Source organism: Durio zibethinus, chromosome 17, assembly GCF_047325235.1.
Source record: "Durio zibethinus cultivar Kanyao isolate XHJ-2024 chromosome 17, ASM4732523v1, whole genome shotgun sequence".
Classification (NCBI taxonomy): domain Eukaryota; kingdom Viridiplantae; phylum Streptophyta; class Magnoliopsida; order Malvales; family Malvaceae; genus Durio; species Durio zibethinus.
This window is the reverse complement of record NC_143178.1, coordinates 522,841-540,385: the sequence shown is the minus strand read 5'-3', so window position 1 is coordinate 540,385 and position 17,545 is coordinate 522,841. Positions and strand designations below refer to the sequence as shown.

Sequence of the window (17,545 nt, the reverse complement as noted above, 5' to 3'; positions counted from 1 at the left end):
TTGAGACATCCATCTTGGACTTAGATGCTCTAATAAACATGCCATTCCTAATGGCAGTCTTGTAAGCAATGAGCTCGTTGGTGAGCTCCTCTATCCTCATGTTCATGGCCTCCATGCCATCACTCATGGTCTCCACCACAGCCTCCAATGTCTCGTTTCTTTAGGTGATCATGTCCATGCCTTTATTGAAAGCAGCTTGCAACTCACCACTAAGCTCTTCTTTCATGGAGTCTAATGCTTCAACATGAGTTTTCACATCCTCAAGCTTCTCTTGCATGTCACCTATGCTTACCTCCACCTTGGCCAGCCTATCATCTATGGTAGACCAAATGTCTCTCGAATTGGCCTTCTTGCCTCTTCCACACCCTTACTCTTAGACCTTTGGTTGTTGGCTAGTCACATCACTCTGAGATGCCATCTCTTTGACTAATATCTGACCTGCACAACACAAACACATAAACACACAAAACTAAATTGCTCTGATACCAACTGTCACGGGCTTTGACCTTAAACTCAGAATCCATGCGGCCTTAGGCTTGGAATCACCTCATTTTTGCCTAAGTCAGCCTAAAACACCAGCGTGCAGGCACTAGAACAATGGGAAGGGCTGATTGTGCAAGTTTGAGAAAAACAGGAAAATAAGATAGCTTGTTGGAATATACTTTGTATTCACTGAAACAGAAGTGTATGATGATGTACAAATGAGGGTGGAGCAGCCCTCTAGTTATAGTTAAGGCTTTTAGCTACACTTATGGCTAAATCCCTAGAATCAAGGCTAAAATCAAGGATAAAATCAAGGAATTACAAAGATTACAATCAATCAGGATTCTATCTCTTGATTCTAAGGGTCAACCAAATTTGTTAGAAGGCTCTTGCTGATCCTGTGATCTTCTAAAAGATCCCCTTACATATCTCCCATCTTAGGCCCTGCTGGTTATGTTACGAGCATCAGACAGGCCAGGCGTTGGCCTTGCGAGCTGGCTTACAGGCTGTGCGAGCATTTTGGCCTTCCCTCCAAGGCCTTGCACGCTAACTCCCGTCAGTGTGCCTGGTGTGTGGGCCTCAACCTCAGGTGAGCATGCTGGTGAGCCCACCCATGGCGTGACACTTATGCTAGGGGACAATGTATACCGATAGAGAGTTTGAGGCAAGTGCCCTTACCAAGGGCAAGCCCATCCTTATAACAAATACCAAAGGCATTCGAACCTCATTTACTTGGAAGCTCGAATGAAGGATTTCATCACCTGACTGAATCAATTGCAATGGAGAACATCATTCATCTCTAACCTCAGAGGGATGCAGTGTAAGAAAATAAAGTGAGAGGACTTTGGTGGGTGTGTAGGGGGAGGGATGAATCGAAGTGACAAAGGATTGAATTTTAGTGGATCATGGCAGCAAGGCTACTCTGCCACTTATAATACCCCATGCATATTTAAGTCATCTGCAAAGGATTCTACTCGTCGTTCAGTATGAATTAAGCTCCAATGAGGCCTACGTAGCTTGTTTGCAGTAGGGGCTACACCTATGACACATGCCCTTGAAGGCCATGCATCTATGCTATAGGTCGACAATTGGTTGATGGGCACATGCATCACTTCTAGCCTAGATTTTGACTTAGAGGCATTCAATCATAATCCAATGCATGATAGCTTCTTGCCCCTAGCTTTTCAACCAAGCACGATGACTAATTGCACGAATCAACAGTTTTTCTCATTCTAGGTTGAATTACTATTGCAACATTGCTATCAGTAAGGTAAAACTAACTATCTCACATCTCATATTGGTGGGTGAACAATCCAACACTTAAAGAATTTTGCTTCACAATGATGGGAAGAGCTAAATCGAAAGATCAAAAAGCAATGTTGCTAATGAATACTTCATTGCCACAAGCTAATTATCCCTATGGTAACTTTTTTAATGCCTCTAGCTTCAAATTTTAAAGGTCTAAAAAATCGATAAGCCATGCTTTCATGGTTCATATTTGTAAAGAAAAATCAGAATGAAATGAGCCTTTTCCCTTTTGTTCCACATGAGATTCTTGTTCTCGTTGAGATTATCATAAGACACCTATGTTATCTTTTAATAGATGTGCTGCCCCAGTAAACTCTCCACCTAACAACGTCTTCTACCTAGATTGACTAACCGAGGCTGGCCTTATGTCTAAAAAAAAGGGTTGTGCCCCGTCTCTGATTCATGAAATAAGTAAAATAACATTAAAAGAAATGGTATTTCAATTTCATCAGAGGGCTCCCACTTATCCTACACCTCTTAAGTCATTTCACAAAGTTAGACTAGAGTCAAGCTCAATTAGGTCTTTTTTCCTGCTGGTTCTGTTAAACCATTTCCCTTGGTTGTGGTTTTACTGGATAGTCAACAAGGATAATGGGAATCTTGTTAATCCACTCATGTGTGTCACTAATTAGATGTATAGGCATTTGGCTACCTAAAAAAAGTCATATTACTCCCACCGTTTACCCACGATTGGTTTAAATTCTTCACTTTGACATTTAGAGCACTGGGCAAAAATCACATTGAGTGAGCATCCCTAGGGACCATCGCAATGCTTTATTTTAATTAAACAGTCAAATTCCCCTAGTCCATACTAGTTTTGAATTGACTATTCATCAGTTGGGGAAGGCCCCCGAAGGAGCCATTCCTAGTGCATCCCTAAGCCTACATGCATTGAATTACTCTCATCATGGGGGCAGCTTGAGTAATGCATTGGTAGCCAAAAGTTCAAGACTAGGACCCCCATGCCTAACCCTCTGAGCCAATCCTTTTCTCAAGGTTAGAGATCCATTTTGCTGACTTCCCTTACCTACATTGTTCCATCGATTAGAGCTTGTTCAATTTGGAAACCCATGCAATTATGAGTACAACTGGGCATGAATAGCACTCACTCCTCTATATTTTCAAAGGCTGTTAGGACAAACAGGACATAATGTGACATGCGTTGCTCTTTTAGCCAATGGAACCTACCTCCAATTAAGTTGTTTCTAGGGTAGGCAGGTCATTAAATAGAAAAGATAATTCTTCTTGAAGCACCCATCGATGTCTTTGGAATCCCTAATGTTGCTGTTAGCCATTGTGTCCCAGTTTAGAAATTTTAACTCAATTTCCTTTCAAACTCACATTTGACCCATCTCTAAGGATCGACTAACCTATGTGCAAGTGTTGTTCACATGGAACCTTTCACTTCTTTGACCTTCAAAGTTCTAATTTAAATATTTGCTACTACCACCAAGATCTGCACCAATAGTCTCTTTGCACAAGCTTGTGCACTGAGTTTTACAGCAACCATCATACCCTCCTACTCATCAAGGCTTGGCCCTTGCCTTGATGATCTAGTATAGGTCACGTGCTTAAGCACCATTTATTTTTTAGGCTAGTTGATTTGACAGGTGGGTTGTTACATACTCCTTATAAGATTTTGACTTCCATGATCACCGTCTTACTATCTTAATCGACTAACACCTTCGAGGGTTCTAGGTTAGCGCACAATTAGGCACTGTAACCTAACTTTTTGTTCATCCTATGTCACCAGTTCTACTTACCCAAAATGGCCCCTTTAGAGGTCTCAATTCCATGGAGCATCTCAATGAAGTAGCTGCATCATCCTACTTATTTAAAGTTTGAGAATAGGTTAAGGGCATTGTGCCCCAATGCCTCTAACCATGGCTTTACCCAATAGAACTCGCTAAGGGCTCCATCTATCCTAAAGGAAACTTTAGAGGGAACTAGCTACTAGATAGTTCAATTATTCTTTCACCCTTATACCCAAGTTAGATGAATAATTTACATATCAGTATCATTGTGGGCTTAGCCCCACTCAGGCATAGTTCACTTTAACAGGTAAGCTCACACTCAAACTTTTCTCAAAAGATCAAGGTTGGTCGGTGGTACACCTGTGAGGGATCCCATTAACCAACTTCCTTGCACTTTATAGGTTATCTAGCACGTTAACTTGCACAGATGTCACACTTCTTGGTCTACGTTTCAAGACAAGTTAGATAGGGAGCTCGCAGGCTGATGCCATGAGCGCATGAGTGTCGAGGCATGTTGAGATGATGTGTGTTATGTTCCATGATCATAGCGACAATGTCTCCGTGGGCATATCGAAAGCCCAAGGTTGGACAACCACTGGGACACATGTTGGTCCATGCCCTAAGCCAATTAATGGTCTGGCTCTCACCATTCCACATCTAACTGGGATGCATCATCATCCTCTATTCATTTCCATTTCGATAATTTCAAGCACTCTTTGACTCTCTTTTTAAAGTCCTTTTCATCTTTCCCTTGTAGTACTTCTTCACTATTGGTCTCTCACTCATATTCAACCATGGATGAAATTTACCACCTGATTAGGGCTGTAGTCCTAAACAACCTAACTCGTAGATAGAGTCTCATGGTGTAATAGGATCCAAGCACAACTGGACTCTCACTCTCTCTAACACCTTTTTCTATGGGACTTAGGCCTAGTCCATCACTAAGGATGCTTCACCAGACTATAATTTAGACTCCAAAAGTTACCAATTTTCAAGCTGGGCTTTTCGTAGTTTGTTCATTGTTACTAGGAGAATCCTGGTAAGTTTCTTTTCCTTTGCTCATTCATATGCTTAAACTCAACAGGTAATCCTACCTGACCTAGGGTCACGATGTGAACATTGACTGAGTGATGTGAAGTGTTCAATAGGTTCAGTTGGATGAGTGCATGTCACCGGAGATGATTCACACTAGGAGCTTTAGCACTGATGGTCATGGGGCTTTGATTGCCAGGGACTTGTTTTTAGGCCAACCACTATAGATGAGATCACTGGAGGCCATTTTTTACCCTATTACTAGAAACCCAATGGGTGGGAGGTTAGAAAGGGTGATGATGCATGGTAGCTTAGCAGGCATGCCCTTGGCATAATGGTTAAAGGTGCAACTTGCATTCAAAGAATTAATGGTTCATAGGATTCCATAATTCACACCAAGTATCATATTTCATTGCATTTTTCATCAATGTGAGAGTTGAGAAATCCATTGTCGAGACTCATTTTGGTTTTTCATGACAAAAAGAGTCATAGTGCCACCCGTGCATGCACTACAAATGGGATGGCGATAGCACACACACTCTTTTTCATTATGGTTTCTTAGTGGGATTTGTGTTGGGGATTTGTTATTTAGCCTTGAGTGATGATACTAATTGTTTCACTTGCTCGGGAGCCAGAATGAAGTGACTGTCATACATGTCTAAGGCCAGAAGAAGCATGAGGCTCAGGGCACGGAGGCATCCTTGCCCTCTCGGTGTTTCATTAAAACATTTGTAGGTCCTTCGTTAAGTGGGTTTCAACAATGATCCTTTCGTAGGTCCACCTATTAAAACCTTTTTATACTTTTCTTTCCTCTAAATGATAAGGTTTAGTGGACTTCTTATGACATCACAAGCTGAGCTCTCATTCATTAATGAAATTAACTAGAAAAATCACTCCACCAACTAAGATTAGCCATGCACCATCACCCATAAAATCAAGAATAAGCTCTAAGTCTATGAATCCTTACTATGTCTAGACTTAGTAAGTTTCCTTATGTTAAGTCAAATTAAGCTGCAAGCTCCACTCTTGATGGTGCCCTTCTATCAATTCTTTTAAGTTTTAGCCTTGAGACCATACTCACTCGAAACCCAAAGACTTTGATTTCTCATAAAGTGTTGACGGAGTCCTAAAATAACATCCATTGATCCCTGGTTGGCATCATTAATGGTTGAGACTAGGATGGTATCTGATTGTCTTTGAGCCCCCAAATTTCATTCTTGATTAATGAAAACATCCTTGGCAAATGCTTTTGCAATTGTTCATCATTCATAAATCCATGAATTTCACTTCTGACTATTAAATATGATGCCCCTAATCGTCCCTATAGGCACCAATTTTGTTTTACTTTTTTTATTATTATTATATAATTTTTCTATTTTTTTATCATTATATAATTTTGTTTATCATTATTATTATTGTTATTATCAATCTTTAAAATAAAAGGAAAAAAATAAAAAAAAAAATCTTTGATTTCAACTCTAGCAGTTGAAATCAAGCTGCTAGAGTGGTCCAAATTTCTTCTTGACACTGCCTAACATGGTAGAATGAAATCCGGTGACCAAAAGTCACCGGATGATAGCCAAATTTTCCACAAAAGTATCCAGAAGACCTGGGATCTTGAATCTCAAAAGCTCTATAAATAGAGCTAATCTCTATAAGGAATGGACAAAAAAAAAAAGAAGAACAATAAGAGGGAAAACACACAATAAAAAAAAACAACAGCAAATACAAAAAAATAATTTTCAAGAATGAAATTCTCAATCCAGAAAGTTGTAGATTTTTTTTTGAAAAATTTGGGCTTGGAAAGGTGTTTAGAAAGAAAAAAGGATCATTGGGGGAATTTTTGGGAATTTTTGAAAAATTTTTTGGGTCGTTAGAAATTGGAAAAGTTTGAATTTTTCGACAACCGTTGAAATTTTTCGCATCGAAATCTGGAAAAAGTTTGAATTTTTTGGTGACCGTTGAATTTTTTAACCATGAAATTTGGGAATCTTTGAATTTTTCGGCACTTTGAAGTTTTCGGCCATCAGTGCACGACAGCAACTGATCGAAAATTGGCTCCATGGTGGTCAGCGAAGGGGTTAGGTTTTCTAGAGAGAGGAGCTCTGGGTAGAGAGAGAAAGGGGAAAAGAGAAAATAAAGAAAAAAACCAAAAACAAGCCTTTTATAGGCCCTTCAAAACGATGTCATTTTTGACATCTGGACCGAACTCGACCCGCGCTAACTTGACCCATTTCGTAGGTTTTTCTTTTTCTTTTTATTTTCCATTTTGATTTTTATTTTTATTTTTTATGTTGATTTTTATGTTTTTTTATTATTATTGTTATTTTATATTTTACTGGTAATAATTTTTTAAAAAACAAATAAATAAATAGAATAAAAAATGAAACTGAAATAAAATAAAGACTTAAAAAATATAAATAAATAATTTAATAATAATGACTACTTAAAGGAAATAAATTTTATTACAAGCAAAAATATTATTTAAATTTTACCAAAGTGTTGGGATAATTTAAAAAAATAATTTTTGCTAAAAAATAAATAAAAATTGATAAATAAAAAAATAAATTGTTTAAATGAATCTTTTAAATGTAATTTTTAGAGAAAGTTAAAAGAGTTTAGTTTTCTTTAATTATTGCAAGTAAAAATAATTTTTCGAATTTCCTCATAGAGTTGGAATAATCCAAAATTATTTTCACTAAAATAAAGATTGATTTAAACAATGTAAAACAATAATAAAAAATGAAAACAATAATAATTGATATTTTGAATATTTAAAAATATAGAAAATTGAAAGAGTTCGATTTTCTTCAATATAAACAAGAGATTAATATTTAAATTTTACCGGTGAGTTAGGATAATCTAAAATTCTTCTTATAAAAAAGTAATTAAAGAATAAATAATACAAAATTTTAAAATAACCATAATATTTTAATTTCACCGAAGAGTCGGGATAATCTTAAAATTTGTTCAAAATTTTGGAAACTCACCAAAGAGTCAGGATGTTCTTAAAATCTTTTTTAAATAAATAATTAAAATATCTTATGACGAAGTTTCGAGAATTTTGTGAATGGTCAATTTTCTCGAAATATTTTCTAAGTAGTGATTTTCTATAAATTTCACCAAAGCGTTGGAGACTTTATAGAATAAGAAATAATAATAATAATGTTAATTTCGAAACAGAGAAAAATGTTTTAAAATAAATTTTAAGAAATTAAACTTAAATAAAAAAGACCTCATTATCAAAATTATAGGATTCGCATGTTTAAATGGTACCGTTCTTTGAACGGGCGGCGTGAGGGTGCTAATACCTTCTTCACTCATAACCGTACTAATGGACCTAGTCTTGATTCCACAGACCTTAATTTCTTTTAGTAAGTTTCAATTAATTTTAAAAATTTTTTACTAAAAGATGATATTTTAGATGTCCAATCACACCCTATAAAAAGATTGGTGGTGGCTTCGAAAATTTTCACCAAGTTTGGTGATTGAGTCCCCCCAGACAAAAAATTGTTATAATAGCTTGGCGACTCCACTAGGGACAAATGAGAGTCAAGCCAAAAATTAAACATGCATCATCCAAATTTTGATTTTATGGTCTTTTCGATATTTAATTTTAATTTCTTATCTCCGAATATTAAATTTTTTTTGTTTCATTTGGTTTTGATATGTTATTATTTTATATTATTGCTAATTATATTGTTAATTTTATTTGTTACATTCCCTTACACACATACACATTTGCAATCATGCATGCACTATATACTTGGGCTCCTAAATCTATCCTTTTTTAGGAGGGAGTAGAATACCTACGCTTTCATGAGGTTATAATGCCTCCGCTTGGGCTAATGAAATACTTCCACTCAAGTTAAACCCTTTCCATCGGTATCCCATTATGGGTGAGGATCAAGGGCCTTACTAGTCCAGCGTGGATGACAGTGAGTATCAATTTGGGAACCCTTTTAGCCTATGTTAATTACCAAACGATGCATATAGTGAACCTTAAGAAACCAACCTTAGATAGGGCCATACCGTAAATTAGGACATATAAGGGAATATTCATTTTAATGTGATTGCTAACCCTATTTTGTTTTGATCTCCTTTTGTTTCATGATCATGCATCATTATAAACACTTGCATATGGGATGTGCTTATCAATATGACAATATCAGTAAGAAGATTTTCAATCTTGCTTCGAAAACAGCATTATGATGTTTTCAGCTTTGAAGCTCACCATATGTGGAGAGACTAATGTGGTGATAACTTTATCATTAGAAGCCCAAAGTAGAATGGGAAATTATTTGAAAGAATTTGAACAAGAAAATTTGCCTAAAGAAATCAAGTTGGGACTTCAACAAAATGACATTTTTGAGTTGGTCGAGATCTGGCACTGTGTAACAACTTCTAAGAAGATGGCTTTCGAGGAAAAATATGGTCATATTGCTTTACTGCTTAAGGTGCCTATGAAAAATCAATTGATAAGAGCTTCAGTTCAGTCTTGGGATCTTGCATATAGATGTTTCATATTCAATGAAATAGATATGACTCCGACGATCGAAGAGTATACTACATTGTTATGGTTGCATCTTTCCAATCCAAACAAAATCTATTGGCGAGGTCAAAAACTTGGATCTTGAAAGAAACTTGCCTATATGATGGAGGTCCCTACTCAGAATGTGAACTCGTATATCTAAACAAAAGGCAAAAGTGATTGCATCCCGTGAGAAATCTTATGTGATTACATCATCAAACACTTAGAGGGTGAATGACGCATAAGAATGATAGCTTTAGCAATTTATGCCTTGATCATTTTTCTAAAAGTCTTGGGGCACATTAAGGTATCAGTGATTGACTTTCTCGAGCAGGTGGACAATAAAATCAGTCCCATTCCTTCTATACTGGCAGAAACCTTTAGATCATTAAATCATTGCTGAAGAAAAGGAGGATGCTTCATAGGGTGTGTACAGTTACTCTACATTTGGGCAAAAAGTCATCTTCAACATCCTATGGGTAAATTTCATCCTAGTTATAGTAATAAAAGTAGGCCAGTTAAAGCATGCTATAATGTTGAGTGGCCAGAATCAAAGACCAAGGAAGAGTGGGTATCGATTTTGCAAGATCTTACTAGTGTTCAGGTTATATGGAGAGCCTTATGGATGCCACAAGAAGCCATGTTATACAGGTGTGGTGACAAGCCATGGGTTCCACTCTTAGGACCATGGGGACATATAAGTTATGCTCCGACACTAGTTTGTTGATAATTAGGGTCTAAGTAATTTGTCCCAATGACTCATGGGCTTCAAGAATTGGAATTCTCTTTTGAGGAATTAGGATTTCTAGGAAAGATAAAAGAGATTATCAAAGAGTGGAAGAAAACTTGAAGAGTAGATCGTGGGGGATATACAGACAAAGCCACATCTGAATATTTGATATGAAGAAGTCAACGGGTCACAAGCAAAGTTGGTCCTAAAAAAAACAGACTATGCCATCAAAAAGACACCTATTGTGAAAAGATTTTTAAGGATATGAAATTTATGAAGCGTAAATTTAAAGAAGAAAAATATTATGGGAGCTTGAAAAGAAAAGGCTTCAGCATAAGATTAATGAGTGGAAAGACAAGACTAATATGAGTGAAGCAAAATTTCGAAGGCTTGAAAGAGAACAAGAAATTATCTCTGAAAGCTGGCATAAATCCATCGCCATAATAACTACAAAGCTTGAAAGATCCAGAAAAAATGCAAAACAGCTTCAATCCAATTTATTATATAAGGAAAAAGAGCTTAGTCAATCTATGGAAAAAAAGAAGATACTATAAGGTCTCGTAGATGACTTGAAACAGCAAATGCATTATCGACATGAAGCCATTCAAGTTTTGTGAGAGGAACGAGATCAATTTAAACATAGAGCACAGTATTGGAAGGAAGAATATTAGTTGAAAGAATTTTAATAGAACAAATAAAAGAAGTTAGCTTCAAAGTAAGAGACATGGCCCAATAAACTAAACAAATGAAAGAAGAGGTTTACCTAGGACAGCATAGCCAATGCTTGACCAATTTTCTAGAGAATGCTTATGAGCAGTACAACCATGTAGGGCGCTTCTTTTAAAAATTTTAATATTGTAATGAAAAAAGATTTTAGTAAGGATAATATGAAGTTATGATATGGTGGTTCAAGTTTAGATTTAAAATCTTTTGCAAATATTGGATATATAATAAGCACATCCTTTTGTATTCATGCATTCATGCATTATATGTGTGTTTCATTTAAAAAAGAAATGCATCATGACTAAAAGAAAAAACCTTCAAAATAACAAATCTCAAAGAGTTTCCTTTAACTCAATCAGGTGCTAGGATAGTTAGGCCATCAAGAAAACATAGATCAAACCACTTGTCATCATTACAACATTCACTCATAAGTCAAAATCATGGAAAGCAAGCAAACATCTAGAATAGAAAGGATAGAAAAAGCTCAATTTGATATGCAGAAGCAAATGATTAGGTCTTAATAAGAATTGATAGAACAAATGACTAGGACTTAAGAAAAGACTCGAAAAGAAATGGCTACAATGACGGACATGATGAGGAAAATAACCAAAGGAAAAGGGGTTGCTGAAGAAGTAACTATTGAGAAAAAGCCTCAAACCCAAAAAAATACTAGTGATAGGGAAGATCCATTGTATCTACTAGGGTTTACTCAACCCTATGCACAAACATCTCATCAAATGCATCCACAAATGACATAGCCTGAAAGGCAGCCACATGCTCAGCTTAATTTATCTCATTTCATGGTTCAACCACGTAGTCAAGGAAATGTTGGTTTAAATATTGGGGCAAGTCATGTTGAACCCATTATGGTCCTAGATTTAGATGACCCAAAAGAATAGGGGAAACTAAAAAAAAGCATGCTCGAACAATCTGAGAATATAAAGGCACAACAAAAGTTAGATCTCTTGGAAGAAAGACTATGAGCTGTTGAAAGTGTAAATATTTTTATACAATTGATGCCAATGAACTCAATTTGGTTTCACATTTGGTAATCCCACCAAAGTTTAAAGTATCAAAATTTGAAAAATATGATGGAACCAAATGCCTTCAGGCACATATCACTATGTTTTGTCAAAAAATGATTGGGCATATAAATAATGACAAGTTGCTTATCCATTATTTTTAGGATAATCTTACTGGATCTGTTGCTAGATGGTATATTCAATTAGATAGAAGTTGTATTCATTCATGGAAATATCTGGTTAAAGAATTTATTACTCAATACAAGCATGTCATAGACTTGGCTCCAGATAGATTGTCCTAGCAAAACATGGAAAAGAAAGTTAATGAAAATTTTAAAGAATATGCCCAGAAATGGTGAGATGTTACCGCTTAGGTTCAACCTCCTTTCACTGAGAAAGAAATGACTATTCTGTTCATCAATACTCTTCGAGCACCATCTTATGACAGGCTCATTGGTTATGCCATGAAAAACTTTGCTGATATGGTGACTATGGAAGCGATAATAGAAAATGCCATTACAATGGAAAGATTGATGTAGGTGATGTTTTTGGATCAAAGAAAGGAGGACTATCCAAGAAAAAAGAAGCAGAAGTGCAAGCTGTCATTGCTGAAAAACCAAAACCAAGACTTTTTATCCCATACCATTCATATCCTGTATACCAACCTTCTTACCCAATCATTTCTAATATTTCCCAAAACCCATGCCATTACCAACCAATGCAAACCCAGACACTTACTTTCCAAGCCAATGTTCACCCTTGAGCACCTTTACCACGACCTTCCCCTTAGGCTAATACCATAGATTTTAATTGAAGGGAACCTCAAAATAATCAAGAGCTATAATGATTTGATTCAATTCCTATGACATACATGAAATCGTTCCCTTAGTTATTCTAAAACACTTGATGGCTCGACAGCCCATAGAGCCTTTGAAACCTTTGTATCCGAAGTGGTATGATCCTGAAGCTTCCTGCAACTATCATTATGGAATTCAGGGCCACTTCCTAGAAAATTGTATGACTTTCAAAAATAGGGTGCAAAGCTTGATTGATAATGAAATTTTAAATTTCAATCCGTTACCTAATCATGGTGGAAGATCAATAAATGCTTTAAATAGTGAGACAACTCAGAATATTAAAAGAGAAGTAAGCGAGATCAGAACCCCTATCGATGAAATATTTGTTACCCTTGTGGAAGTAAATATGATTCATCCAATACCTAAAAACTTAGATGATGGAAATTTTTTATATAATTCCGATCACATTTGTGAAATCCATATGGGGATGGTTGGTCATTCGCTTTAAGATTGTAAAGCATTTCGATAGGAGTTGCAGAGAATGATGGATTCTTTCTTAGTTGAATTTTATGAAGAACAAGAAGAAAGTTCAGTAAATGTTATAACAAAAGACTCATTAAAAATAGGCCTCACCAAATGAATTTTGAGCCTATTACCATCTTCTATGAAGATAAACCAAGTGTTAAGGTTAATAAGCCAGTTCATATGAATTTTAAGCCTATCACGATCTTTTATGATGAAAAATTGAGTGCTAAGATTAACAAACCAGTTTGTACAACTATGCCAAAGGTGATAATTGAGGTCCCTAGCTTATTCTCGTATAAATCAGATAAGGTAGTCCCTTGGAAATATGATTGTAATATCATATCACAAGGTTTGGATAATGGTTCTCTTTAATATGGCTCATGTGATACAAGTATAGCAAATATAACTGGTGTTGAGGGCATAACTCGAAGTAGACGGTGCTATAACCCAAAAGCACTTGAGAGAGCACAAAAAGAAAAAGCAAAGGAAAGGGAAATAAGTTTAAAAAAAGAAGATAAATTACCCAATGATCAAGAGATTCACCCAACCCTAGTATTAGATCGACAATGTAAAAATTTAGTTACAAAAACAGAGGCTTGTGAGTTTTTGAAGCTTATTAAGCACAATGAATATAGTATGGTGGAGTAATTAAATCACTTACCAGCTCAGATTTTTATGCTCTCGTTATTGTTAAATTCTAAGCCTCATAGAAATGCTTTACTCAAAGTACTCAACGAGGCTTATGTAGCTCATAATATATCTGTGGAGAAACTTGATCATATAGTGGGAAATATCATAGTGGGAAATTATATATCACTTAGTGATAATGAAATTCCACTTGGTGGTAGAGGTGATGCTAAGGCCTTACATATCTCCATAAGATACAATGATTATACATTGGCAAAGGTGTTCATTGATAGTGGATCTTCTTTGAATGGCATGCCTATGACTACATTATCTAGATGAGTCATATGATAGTGAGGGCTTTTGATGGGACTCATTGTGAAGTGATAAGCAATATTGAGCTACCAATCCAAATTGGACCATGTACTTTTGATATAATCTTTTAAGTCAGGGATATCGCTTCTTTTTATAGTTATCTTTTGGGAAGACCATGGATTCACATGGCAAGAGCTGTTCCTTCCACTCTACATCAGAAAGTAAAATTCATAATTGATGAAAAGGTGGTCATTGTTACTGGTGAAAAAGACCTATTGGTGACTAAACCCTTTACCTTATTATATATTGAAGCAGTTGAGAAAGTTCCAAAATGTTCTTTCAGATCTTTTAAATTTGTTAATGCAACCTATGTGGGTAAAGGATCAAAAGTGCCTATTCCATATCTATCCAAAGCTTCCAAAATGGTACTTAAAGAAGTGGTAGGGAAAGGACAACAAGTGTGGGCTAACTTGCAGGGAATACAATAAACCATGGATGCCTAAGAAGGACGATCAGTTTAGGCTGAGGTATAAGCCAACTCGAAAAGGAAAAATGAAGTTCATAGAGGAAAAAAAAAAGTTGGCTCATTTTTTAGGGTAAAAAGTAGAGACTGAAGGCCTATCTTTTCTCCCCTTTATAGGACTTTCATCTTAGCTGGCTATATCTATCCAAATGTAGCAAGAAACATAGAGAAAGAGTTTACACCATTGTTGAAAAATATCTTCACTGAATTTTCAATACAAATGGTGGGTAACAAAAAGGAAAGTGAAGATCCAAGTTATCCATGGGTTTATCTTACACCTCATGGTGTAGAATTGAAAAATTGGCTTGCTGGGGAGCTACTTGTTGTTTTTAAATTTCTTCCAAAGTAATGTGTTGAACCAAATCTAAATAAATGTCTTATGTGTGTTTGTTTCCTAATTTTCAATTGAATAAATGATAAGTGTAGCACATTTGTTTATTTTTTTTACCTCTTTCATTTCAATTCCTTGCATTACTATACATCCTTCTACATTTTGTCCATTTCACTTATTTTCAGGTATCTAAATAATGAATATGAAAATCATCATGACATTATTTGATTTTCATGACAATAATTCTGGTGAACTCGATGATGAAGAGAATGTGGAAGAGCATGCAATATCCCTAGAATTATTGAGATTAATGGAACAAGAAGAGAAGCAAATCATGCCTTGTTAAGAAGCCACTGAAGTTGTTAATTTGAGGGACGAAGAAACTAAAAGGGAAGTTAAAATTGGTACTTCAATGTCATCACCAATAAAGCAGGAGTTGATAAAGTTACTACATGAATATGTAGATGTATTTGCTTGGTCATATCAAGATATGCTAGGGCTGGATACTAAAATTGTAGTGCATAAGCTACCATTGAAGCTTGAGTGCAAACCAATTAAATAGAAGCTATGAAGAATGAAACTTGAAAATTGTTGAAAATAAATGAAGAAGTGAAAAAGCAATTTAATGCAGGATTCTTAAAAGTGACAAAATATCCCGAATGGGTGGTGAAAATAATCCCAGTACCCAAGAAAGATAGTAAAGTGAGAATGTGTGTTGATTATAGGGATTTGAATAGAGCAAGTCCAAAGGATAATTTTTCATTGCCTCATATTGACACTCTAGTGGACAATACCGCTAAGCATTCTCTATTTTCATTCATGGATGGATTTTCAGGCTATAATCAAATTAAGATGGCACAAGAAGATAAGGAAAAGATTACTTTTCTAATAGTATAGGGAACATTTTACTATAAAGTCATGCCCTTTGGTTTGAAAAATGCTGGGGCAACTTATCAAAGAGCCATGGTAACTCTATTCCATGATATGCTGCACAAAGAAATAAAGGTGTATGTGGATGACATGATTGCCAAATCCCATGAAAAAGAAAATCATGTGACTAATCTCAAAAAGTTATTTAAGAGATTAAAAAAGTTTTAGCTCAAGCTCAATCCAGCTAAATGCATTTTTGGCGTAACCTTAAGAAAATTACTTGGATTTATTGTCAGTAAAAAAGGAATTGAGTGGATCCAAATAAGATACGTGCCATCCAAGAGCTACCACCTCCACGCACACAAAAGAAATAAAGGGATTTTTAGGGAGATTGAATTATATTGCTCATTTCATTTCCCAACTTACAGTTAAATGTGATCCCATATTTAAGATTCTTCAAAAACACGGGTCAAGAGAATGGGATGAAGATTGTCAAATGGTGTTTGAAAAAGTTAAAGAATACTTATCAAATCCACCCGTATTAATGGCGTCTGTCCCTAGAAGAACTCTTATCTTGTATTTAATGATGCATGAAAAATCAATAGGATGTGTTTTGGGGTAACAAGATGAAACAGGAAGGAAAGAACAAGCCATTTATTACCTGAGCAAAAAATTTACTGATTACCAGTCAAAGTATTCACCATTGGAAAAGATGTGTTGTGCATTAGCTTGAATAGCTCGTTGACTCAAATAATACATGTTGTATCATACTACTTGGCTCACTGTGAAATTAGACCCAATCAAGTACATCTTTGAAAAACCTTTATTGTCGGGAAGAATAGCAAGATGGCAAGTGTTACATTCTGTATATGACATTGTATATGTGTCCCAAAAGGTAATCAAAAGAAGTGCTATTGCTGAATTTCTTGTAGAACGTGCTCATGAAGATTATGTGCCTGTGACATTTGATTTTCCAGATGAAGACTTATTGTCTGTACTGCACATAGATAAAGAAGAGCATAATGAAGAAATATGGAAGATGTATTTTAATGGTGCATCAAATGCTTTGAGGCATGGTATTTGAGTAGTTTTGATATCTCCAGAAGGGGATTACTACCCAATCACTGCGAAACTAAATTTTGATTGCATCAATAATGTGGTAGAATATGAAGCATGTGTTCTAGGTCTTCAAGTTGCTCTTGAAAGAAAGGCCCATACTTTAAAAGTTTATGGAGACTCTGCCTTAGTCATATACCAATTACGAGGAGAATGGAAAACCAGAGACTCAAAATTAATTTTATACCAAAAGTACATATCAGAATTGATCAAAGAATTTGAGAATATTTGGTTTCATCATTTACCTCGAGAAGAGAATCAAATGGCTAATGCATTATTTACATTGGCAGCAATGTTCAAATTAAATGAAAATGCTGAAATCCAACCCATCAAATTAAGCTTATGAGAGAAACCAGCTCACTGTTCAAATGTTGAAGAATGAGTTGATGGAAAACCATAGCATTTTGACATATTACAATATGTTAAATATTAACAGTACCCAGAGCATATATCAGAGAATGATAAGAAAACATTGAGAAGGTTGGCAATGAGTTTCTTTCTAGATGGAGAAATTTTATATAAGAGAAGTCGAGACCAAACACTATTAAGATGTGTGAATGCTACTGAAGCAAAAGAGTTACTAGAAAAAATTCATGGAGGTGTTTGTGAAACTCATACAAACGGTCATATGATGACTAAACAAATAATAAGAGCAAAATACTATTGGTTGACAATGAAAAAAGATTAAATTGAGTATGCTAGAAAATGCCACAAATGTCAAATTTATACAAACAAGATTCAAGTTCCTCTAATGTCTTTGCATGTTATGTCAACACCTTAGCCTTTCTCTATGTGGGGAATGGATATGATAAGGCCCATTACACCACAAGCCTCAAATAGACATCGATTCATTTTAATGGT

General features: G+C 35.5%; 2 pseudogenes; both read right to left on the bottom strand.

The window, feature by feature from the left end:
- Nucleotides 1-1,350: 1,350 nt before the first annotated feature.
- LOC149513925 (25S ribosomal RNA) lies at nucleotides 1,351-4,653 on the bottom strand (annotated as a pseudogene).
- A 229-nt stretch (nucleotides 4,654-4,882) lies between these two features.
- On the bottom strand, nucleotides 4,883-5,037 carry LOC149513924 (5.8S ribosomal RNA; annotated as a pseudogene).
- Between the last annotated feature and the right edge of the window lie 12,508 nt (nucleotides 5,038-17,545).